Below are 7,844 nucleotides of genomic sequence, written 5' to 3'. Positions count from 1 at the left end.
AACCAGTCTAAATCTGTGATAGTGAGCACTTCTCCTTTGCTGAGATAATCCATCCCACCTCACAGGTGGGCCATATCAAGATGCTGATTAGACATCATGATTAGTGCACAGGTGTGCCTTAGACTGCCCACAATAAAAGGCCACTCTGAAAGGTGCAGTTTTGTTTTATTGGGGGGGGGATACCAGTCAGTATCTGGTGTGACCACCATTTGCCTCATGCAGTGCAACACATCTCCTTCGCATCATCCGTGAAGAGAACACCTCTCCAAAGTGCCAAACAGCAGCGAATGTGAGCATTTGCCCACTCAAATCGGTTACGACGCCCACTCAAATCGGTTACGACGACGAACTGGAGTCAGGTCGAGACCCCGATGAGGACGACGAGCATGCAGATGAGCTTCCCTGAGACAGTTTCTGACCGTTTGTGCAGAAATTCTTTGGTTATGCAAACCGATTGTTCCAGCAGCTGTCCGAGTGGCTGGTCTCAGACGATCTTGGAGGTGAACATGCTGGATGTGGAGGTCCTGGGCTGGTGTGGTTACACGTGGTCTGCGGTTGTGAGGCTGGTTGGATGTACTGCCAAATTCTCTGAAACGCCTTTGGAGACGGCTTATGGTAGAGAAATGAACATTCAATACACGAGCAACAGTTCTGGTTGACATTCCTGCTGTCAGCATGCCAACTGCACGCTCCCTCAAATCTTGCGACATCTGTGGCATTGTGCTGTGTGATAAAACTGCACCTTTCAGAGTGGCCTTTTATTGTGGGCAGTCTAAGGCACACCTGTGCACTAATCATGGTGTCTAATCAGCATCTTGATATGGCACACCTGTGAGGTGGGATGGATTATCTCAGCAAAGGAGAAGTGCTCACTATCACAAATTTAGACTGGTTTGTGCACAGTATTTGAGGGAAATGGTGATATTGTGTATGTGGAAAAAGTTTTAGATCTTTGAGTTCATCTCATACAAAATGGGAGCAAAACCAAAAGTGTTGCGTTTATATTTTTGTTGAGTATACTTGGCTCAATCAGTGGGTCTAGTATTAATGTTTTTGTAACTGTGCAAAAACTCCTAAATTCTGGGTTCTGATTGTTTCAATTCAATTTAAATTTACTTGAGTTTATATTGCGCCAAATCACAACAAAGCTGCCTCAAGGCGCTTCACACAAGTAAGGTCTAACCTTACCAACCCTTAGAGCAAGCACACAGGTGACAGTGGTAAGGAAAAACTCCCTCTGATGGTATAGAGGAGGAAACCTCAAGCAGACCAGACTCAAAGGGGTGACCCACTGCTTAGGCCATTCCACCAAAAAGGTTTACAATACAGAGCACAACAACTGATGAGAATCCATGCAGGCGTCCACTCCACCGTCAAAGGGGGGGGGGGTGTCACCGAGCCAGTTGGATCTGTTCCTGCAGCAGTATCCATTCTGCGTCCATTACAGAAATCATCTAATCCAGCACCTGGATCCAGCCGCATCTCAGACGAAGAGAAAAAGAAAACAGAACTAGTCGGCCAGAAAATCTAAGACATAACTTGTCAGCATTAAGCAACAGGACAGAGGAAGAAATACTAAGGTAATCGCCGGCCAGTAGCCCTATAAGCTTCACTAACAGACCGAGACTTTAAATTTGAGGCCGAGACCTGCTCTGTTTACTAATATAATAATAATTTAAAAAAAAAGTAAAATACACACTGGCCAAACAAATGAGGCAAATTGACATTTGTACACTAAAATATTCATCCTTTATTGTTCCTGCACAGATACACTTTTCCTCCCAAAAATATGACAAAGCTACAAGTAATACTGAGAAAATGTTTAGAGAATTCCTTCCACAATACCAAAACAAGAAATTGTATTTAATTCACTGAACACTGACAGGTCAATCTTTAGGCCTAATTAAGTAGTTAAGAAATTACTCAGACTACAAGGTGCACATGGACACATAGTTCACCACCAGGATAACGATGGACAAACCATATTATAACTGAGAGAAGACGGTATTATTGGGTTTACAGGATTTTGTTCAGTAAATGCATAAATCTTTGTGATGTCACAAGGTCAGTTCTTCTACAAGTCAGGTCAAGTCTGTGAAGATACGCTGGTGCTACACATCCACCATACTATGGAATGGTCTTGGATCCTGGTCTGGGTAGCAACAACCCAATCAGATAATCTACCCTTTCCCACCTTTCAAAAGAAACACTCTCTGCCGCAGACAAGTGAAATGTACATGTTGCCATGGCATTTTCCACCCACGGGGGTCCTCAACACTAAGTCAAGTGTGTGCCCACACCTCAGAAAAAAAATGCCATAACCAAACCATACAGTAAGACAGGAAGCACCAGCAGCCGAGACTTGGAAGTTTGTTCTTGTGTAAAGTTATTGACACCAAACACTATGAATGTCACTTCTGAGATAAGTGAATCTCTCTACAAGTTCCAAACCTTCATTGCATACAGATACACTTCTGATAGACAAAATCCAGGATGATGTTCAAAACCTGGACCTACAGGAACTATAGAGAGACATCAGTTTTAACCAGAATCTGTATCCACAAAATAATTCTTACCACTTACATAGAAATTCTACCCCCAAGGGGTAAAAACCTTAACTGTCACAGTGTTTGGACCATGAAATTTTAAGTGTCTGGAATTTGTTTTATTCATATCTCAGAATAAGATGAACTCTACATCACCCCAGCCAGGTAAATGCAATAAAGGGATTTCCAAGTTCTCCTTTTCAGTTTTATAGTTTTATAGAAAATGGTCAACAATGTGACACTGTTTGGTTGATTTATATTTTGGGCTCAAATATAAAAATGAGTGGTATGGACCCTGACGATGTTTTGTGAATACCAAGATTGGCCTCAGAATTTTAGTGTAATGACTATTTCACCACTGTATGTTTTCACACAGAAGCAAACAGGAGTGAGCGCTTGACTAAAGACACAAAAAGCAAAAATGAAATAATTCAAATAAAAATAAAAAAAATATTATTTTCTGACTCAAGTACTGTGTAAAACTATCCCTTGAGGGGAAACTCCCACACAAACTTAACTAATGCTCACACTTTAGTTTTCAATATAGGATTTTACCAGGAATAAATGCAAAATCATTGGTGGCATTTCATTTTACACTATATTAAATTTTATTTTCCAGAATTCCCAACTGGGTTGCCCTTAAAAACTGTTAGTTTCCCTTAAAGAGGTCATACTGAAAACCTTTTCACCATGCTACCATACAGTAGTGTTCAGAATAATAGTAGCACTATGTGACTAAAAAGATTAATCCAGGTTTTGAGTAAGTTACATGGGAAACAAGGTACCAGTAGATTCAGTAGATTCTCACAAATCTAACAAGACCAAGCATTCATGATATGCACACTCTTAAGGCTATGAAATTGGGCTATTAGTAAAAAAAAAAAAAGGAGAAAAGGGGGTGTTCACAATAATAGTAGCATCTGCTGTTGACGCTACAAACTCAAAACTATTATGTTCTAACTGCTTTTTTAGCAATCCTGTGAATCACTAAGCTAGTATTTAGTTGTATAACCACAGTTTTTCATGATTTCTTCACATCTGTGAGGCATTAATTTTGTTGGTTTGAAACCAAGATTTTGCTTGTTTACTAGTGTGCTTGGGGTCATTGTCTTGCTGAAACACCCATTTCAAGGGCATGTCCTCTTCAGTATAAGACAACATGACCTCTTCAAGTATTTTGACATATCCAAACTGATCCATGATACCTGGTATGCAATATATAGGCCCAACACCATAGTAGGAGAAACATGCCCATATCATGAAGCTTGCACCACCATGCTTCACTGTCTTCACTGTGAACTGTGACTTGAATTCAGAGTTTAGAGGTCCTCTCACAAACTGTCTGCGGCCCTTAGACCCAAAAAGAACAATTTTACTCTCATCAGTCCACAAAATATTCCTCCATTTCTCTTTAGGCCAGTTGATTCTTACACGTGTCTTTTTTTTTGTCCATTTTAAAGCATTGGAGATCATTGTAGATGAACAGCCTATAATTTTTTGCACCTGCGTATAAGTTTTCCCCTCTCCAATCAACTTTTTAATCAAACTACGCTGTTCTTCTGAACAATGTCTCGAACGTCCCATTTTCCTCAGGCTTTCAAAGAGAAAAGCATGTTCAACAGGTGCTGGCTTCATCCTTAAATAGGGGACACCTGATTCACACCTGTTTGTTCCACAAAATTGACGAACTCACTGACTGAATGCCACACTACTATTATTGTGAACACCCCCTTTTCTACTTTTTTTTTTACTAATAGTCCAATTTCATAGCCTTAAGAGTGTGCATATCATGAATGCTTGGTCTTGTTAGATTTGTGAGACTCTACTGAATCTACTGGTACCTTGTTTCCCATGTAACAAGAAATATACTCAAAACCTGGATTAATCTTTTTAGTCACATAGCACTACTATTATTCTGAACACTACTGTAACTCAGGTGAATGTTGTTTTCCCTATTTTAAGGTCTTAAAAACATGGTGTATAGACAACAATACCACATAAACGCTAAGATGATTAAGAAATCTATTTTAAACTAAACGGTTAAATTTGAAAACTATTTTAAACCCAACTGCCAAAGAAATGGAAACATGAAGTTGAGGGGTAAACGAGGACAGCATGGGAACCACTATTAAGGAAATGGAATAAAGATTAAAATCAACCCTGAAAGTCAAACATTTATGTATTCCACAGCATATTGGACTACATCCCACCAATGATACACAATTTATCATTAGAAAAATCAGTTTCAATGTTGTAACAAAGTTACTTTGATGGGCCACTGCTGACATTTAACTGCAGTGCAAGTATGCAACCGTAAACTGAAACGCCATACAGAAAGCTACCAGATGTGATTCCTTCATCCACAAACCAAAATAAATCATACATTCACAAAAAAGTAAAAACATTTAAAATATTAAATAGCAAAATATTGCAAGCAACAACACTGTAACCTCAGACCCTGATTAGAACTTCGAAGACAAGTATTCAGCAGTAATTTTGAATACTCTGAAGAGGCAGTAACAGACTCTTGTCTGTCAACAGCACAAAAAGAAATAATAGTCAGCAGAAAGTCGTGTGGTGACCTATGTTTGTAGCCTTGGCTTGAATCTCTCCTTCAATGTGTTTTGCTCTATTATTCCAATACTTCTGTACAAATAAATGTGTGGCTACAGAACCCAGAATCAGGTCACTACTTGAAGCAAATGTTACTATGTAACAAAAGTTTGTGACCAGGATTCAGTCAGAAACCAGTGGACCAGTGAGAATATTGGTTGTTAAAATGGGGGTGAGGGGGGGTATTAATATTTTGGTGATGATCCAAATCTACATATTTAGTCCTTAATTATGTTTCTCTGTAACAGCTCAAAAACATGCACATAACAGGTGCATCTCAAAACATAAGAATATCATAAAAAGTTAATTCTTTATGTCAGATGTTTCAGAAAGTGACTTTTTAAGTATTTTTTTTAATTAGTATCTATTTATGAAGCTTTAGTCACAGACTGAAGAATACAAAACAAACACATGCCAAGACATTACAACCACATAAAGATCACAACATAAACAGCATTTTTTTTTTTTAAAGAAACTGTTATTAAAAACACTCAAAGGAGGGACGTAAAAATGAAATGGGTGCTAAACACCTCGAAAAGTCATCCTACAATACCATGTAAATAGAATACACACACATACATTTATATATTATATATAAATAACTAAAACATTCACACACACAAAAAAAACACGGTGACAACAGTGGCTAACAGAGACGCAGGTCTAAGTACAATTTAAGCAAATTTGGCACTGCAAAATGTAGTAACCTGGGCCTTAAAGAGTTAAAGGTCTGGGCATATCTGATATATGGGAGCTGATTCTATAGTGAAATAATTCTTTGAAAGTAGGACTATTTGTGTGATTCCGTATGGCAAAATTGCTGCCCAAGCATAAGGGGATTGGAAGATGACCTTGAAATGATTTTGATAATTCTGGTCTACAGCTCCAAAAAGTAGAAAATAGGTATATCAAAATAATAGAATATTTCAAAAGATCCGTGCCCCCCCCCCCCCAAAAAAAAACAAAAAGATGTATAATACAGAAATGTGGGTGTTCTTTGAAAGCAGCCTTCCGCACGTCTGTATTATTGAGTGAGGTGTCTCATCTTCATCTTCACAATACTCCATAGATAATCTATGGGTATTATCCATAAGGCTAATCAAGTACAGTAATACCATAGTCAGCAAAGCAGATACTCATGGTGTTGGCACTATGAACAGGTGCAAAGTCTACATCTCCATCAAGCTTGTCAGCAGAGGGAAACATGAAGTGTTCTAAAGTCCCAAGGTAGAACTGTGTTGACTTTGGACTTGATAACATACAGTGAGGAAAATAAGTATTTGAACACCCTGCGATTTTGCAAGTTCTCCCACTTAGATATCATGGAGGGGTCTGAAATTTTCATCTTAGGTGCACGTCCACTGTGAAAGACAATCTAAAAAAAAAAAAAAAAAAATCTGGAAATCACAATGTATGATTTTTTAATAATTTGTATGTTATTGCTGCAAATAAGTATCTGAACACCTACCAACCAGCAAGAATTCTGGCTCACACAGACCTGTTAATTTTTCTTTAAGAAGCCCTCTTATTCTGTACTCTTTACCTGTATTAATTGCACCTGTTTGAACTTGTTACCTGTATAAAAGACACCTGTTTACACACTCAATCACACTCCAACCTGTCCACCATAGCCAAGACCAAAGAGCTGTCTAAGGACACCAGGGACAAAACTGTAGACCTGCACAAGGCTGGGATAGACTACAGGACAACAGGAAAGCAGCTTGGTAGAAGACAACAACTGTTATGATTATTTATTAGAAAGTGGAAGAAACACAAGATGACTGTCAATCTCCCTCGGTCTGGGATTCCATGCAAGATCTCACTTTGTGGGGTAAGGATGATTCTGAGAAAGCTCAGAACTACACAGGAGGACCTGGTCAATGACCTGAAGACAGCTGGGACCACAGTCACAAAGATTACATTAGTAACACATGATGCTGTCATGGTTTAAAATCCTGCAGGGCAGCAAGGTCCCCCTGCTCAAGCCAGCACATGTCCAGGCCCGTTTCAAGTTCACCAATGACCATCTGGATGATACAGAGGAGGCATGGGAGAAGGTCATGTGGTCAGATGAGACCAGAATAGAGCTTTTTGGAATCAACTCCACTTACCATGTTTAGAGGATGAGAACAACCCCAAGAAAACCATCCCAACCATGAAGCAAGGGGGTGGAAACATCATACTCTGGGGGTGCTCTTCTGCAAATGAGACAGGACGACTGCACCGTATTGAAGGGAGGATGGATGGGGTCATGTATTGCGAGATTTTGGCAAACAACCTCTTTCCCTCAGTAAGAGCACTGAAGATGGGTCATGGCTGAGTCTTCCAGCATGACAATAACCCCAAACACACAGCAAGGGCAACTAAGGAGGGGCTCCGTAAGAAGCATTTCAAGGTCAGGGAGTGGCCTGGCCAGTCTCCAGACCTGAACTCAATAGAAAATCTTTGGAGGGAGCTGAAACTCCAAACCTGAAAGATCTGGAGAAGATCTGTATGGAGGACTGGACCGAAATCCCTGCTGCAGTGTGTGCAAACCTGGTGAAAAACTACAGGAAACGTTTGACCTCTGTAATTGCAAACAAAGGCTACTGTATCAAATATTAACATTGATTTTCCCAGGTGTTCAAATACTTATTTGCAGCAGTAACATACAAATAAATTATTAAAAAAAATCATACATTGTGA

The 7,844-nt window shown here is 39.4% G+C and overlaps 1 protein-coding gene across 2 annotated transcripts in view; it reads right to left on the bottom strand.

Annotated features, from left to right (window-relative positions):
* Positions 1–4,626: 4,626 nt before the first annotated feature.
* Positions 4,627–7,844, bottom strand: part of gga3a (golgi associated, gamma adaptin ear containing, ARF binding protein 3a) — a 42,923-nt gene continuing 39,705 nt past the window's right edge. For both annotated transcript variants that reach the window (XM_034187842.1, XM_034187843.1), the window contains exon 18: positions 4,627–5,396. The gene's annotated coding sequence lies outside the window, so the exon portion shown is untranslated. The remainder of the gene's footprint in view (positions 5,397–7,844) is intronic.

Source organism: Thalassophryne amazonica, chromosome 15 (assembly GCF_902500255.1).
Source record: "Thalassophryne amazonica chromosome 15, fThaAma1.1, whole genome shotgun sequence".
In the NCBI taxonomy this organism is placed as follows: domain Eukaryota; kingdom Metazoa; phylum Chordata; class Actinopteri; order Batrachoidiformes; family Batrachoididae; genus Thalassophryne; species Thalassophryne amazonica.
This window is presented reverse-complemented; position numbering and strand designations above follow the sequence as displayed.